At 36.9% G+C, this 2,568-nt stretch overlaps 1 pseudogene; it reads right to left on the bottom strand.

Moving 5' to 3' along the window:
* Positions 1-1,096: 1,096 nt before the first annotated feature.
* LOC123849202 (U2 spliceosomal RNA) lies at positions 1,097-1,235 on the bottom strand (annotated as a pseudogene).
* Positions 1,236-2,568: the final 1,333 nt, after the last annotated feature.

The following is a 2,568-nucleotide window of genomic DNA, read 5'->3' as shown; positions in this document are numbered from 1 at the left end:
AAGATGTGATATATATACACAATGGAATATTACACAGTCATAAAAAATGAAATCTTGTCACTTGCAACGATGTGGCTGTAACTAGAGGTTATTATGCTAAGCAAAATAAGTCAATCAGAGAAAGACAATTATCATATGATCTCACTGATATGTGGAATTTAAGAAACAAGGCAGAGGATCATAGGGGAAGAGAGGAAAAAATGGAACAAGATGAAACCAGAGAGGGAGACAAACCATAAGAGACTCTTAATCTCGGGAAACAAACTGAAGGTTGCTGGAGGGGAGGAGGGTGGAGGGATGGGGTAATTGGGTGATAGACATTGCAGGGAGGGAGGTGTATGTGATGTAATGAGCACTGGGTATTATATAAGACTGACGAATCACAGACCTGTACCCCTGAAACAAAAAATACATTATATGTTAATTAATTGAATTTAAATTAAAAGAATAAAAAAATTTAAAAAAAGAAAAAATGCTGAATATCATATATCATGAAGGAATTGCAAATTGAAACAAGGAGATACCATTACATACTCATTAAAATGGCCCAAATTCAAAAAACTAACAATACCAAATATTGACAGGCTGTGGAGCAAGAGGAATTTTCATTCATTGTTGATGGAAATGCAAAATAGTACAGCCATTTCAAAAGACATTTTGACATTTTCTTACAAAGCTAAATACAATCTAGTCATACAATCCAGCAATCATGTTCCTAAGTATTTACCCAAAATGAGTTGAAAACATATGTCTACAGAAAAACCTGCACGTGAATGTTTATAGCAGCTTTATGCCACCAAAATGTCCTTCAATAGTAAATGGATAAACAAACTGTGGCACACTGATACGATGGAATATTATTCAGTGATAAGAAGAAATGAACTATCAAGCCACAAAAAATCATCGAGGAGCCTTAAATGCATATTGCTAATTGAAAGAGCCAATCGGAAAAGGCTACATATAGTATGATTCCCATTACATGACTTTCTGGAAAAGCCAAAACCATAGAGACAGTAACAGCATCAGTGGCTGCCAAGAGGAGGTAAAATAGGGGAGGAATGAATATGTGAAGTACAGGGGATTTTTAGGGTTGTGAAACTATTCTGTATGGCACTGTAATGGTGATACATGACATTATGCATCTGTCAAAACCTATAGTATGCTACAGCACAAAAAGTGAACTTTAATGTATATAAATTTTACACTTGATCTTAGCCAAAAGGCCGAGAAGCGATTAAATTTTAAAAAGTCATTTAAGAGGTCAGAGGATCCCAAGAAAGAATAAAGATTGTGACAAGAGCATCTAACTGTATGAAATAAGTTGGGGGACAAGGTGCTGACTTTAACTTTGGAAATGAATGGAATCTGTAAAACTACAGGCAAATGAAACTGCACATAAATGTAACTTACTTGATAAAGCTGTTTCCCACAAAGGTATGGGTTAACAGTCCTGATACTGCTATACATATACACTGGAATTGAACAAAACGGATAAAACATGGTGTACTCCAGGTTTTTCACTGTTGGCATGGGAATTTACAGATAAGCAAGGGGGGAGGCCAGAATGAAAGGGTGTGCTGATGGATTAGAGTTGGAGACACGAGTAAGATTCATATTTAACTTAATATTGGGATTGTTGCATTGAGAAATATATGCACATGTATTTTTTGCTGTATTAGCTGAGAGGATCAAAAAGAAACAACACCCCAGTAGCAACAAGCACACTTGGAACCCAGATTTTGGTTTCTAATATTATTAAAAAAAAAAAAAAAAAAAAGAATCTGTGCTCCTTGGCCCAATGGCTGATTCTAGGACTGGGACAACAAATATACAAGATGAGCCTTGAGTGTCTTGTAGGGTCAGAAAATAAGAAGGTGCTCAAAAACAAAAAAATTGATGAGTTTGGGGCGCCTGGGTGGCTCAGTTGGTTGAGCAACTGCCTTCGGCTTGGGTCATGATTCCAGCGTCCTAGGATTGAGCCCCGCATCAGGCTCCCTGCTCTGAGGGGAGCCTGCTTCTCCTTCTGCCTGCGGCTCCCCCTGCTTGTGCTCTCTCTCTCTCTCTCTTTGTCAAATAAATGAATAAAAAAAATCTTAAAAAAAATTGATCAGTTTGTGTCAAAGAGCCACAGGAACCAACTAAAAGAGCTCCCAATGGCCAAAGCTAGAACAATTTAAGCGAAGAAATGAATAAAATAGTGTTGGATTATAAGTCAAAACATAAAATAAATGCCCATGAGTCTATAGTAACATAAGTGATTGAATAAATTAATAAGTGGGAAGAAGAGACAAGTCTCCCCTAGAAAAGCATTCCAAATAAATTATGCAGAGACTCTACCCTAAAGTAGGGGCACCATATCTCCCCACCACTTAAGTACGTGCTATGCATAGTGACTTCCTTCCCAGGAGTAGATAGATTATAGAAAAGGGTGTTTAAAAAACTAGTAATTTTACAGTGGAAAAAACTGACGAACAGTATTTCAGCCAGGTGATCAAGGTCAACATCAATAGTCATAAATCACATTCACAATACGTACCCTTGATATTGTCAAAAGTTCAGAAATATCCA

Source organism: Mirounga angustirostris, unplaced genomic scaffold (assembly GCF_029215605.1).
Source record: "Mirounga angustirostris isolate CCGP_5_RB_7025 unplaced genomic scaffold, mMirAng1.0.hap1 SCAF_2, whole genome shotgun sequence".
In the NCBI taxonomy this organism is placed as follows: Eukaryota; Metazoa; Chordata; class Mammalia; order Carnivora; family Phocidae; genus Mirounga; species Mirounga angustirostris.
Note: the sequence above shows the minus strand (reverse complement) of the source record. Positions and strands in the feature narration are given on the sequence as shown.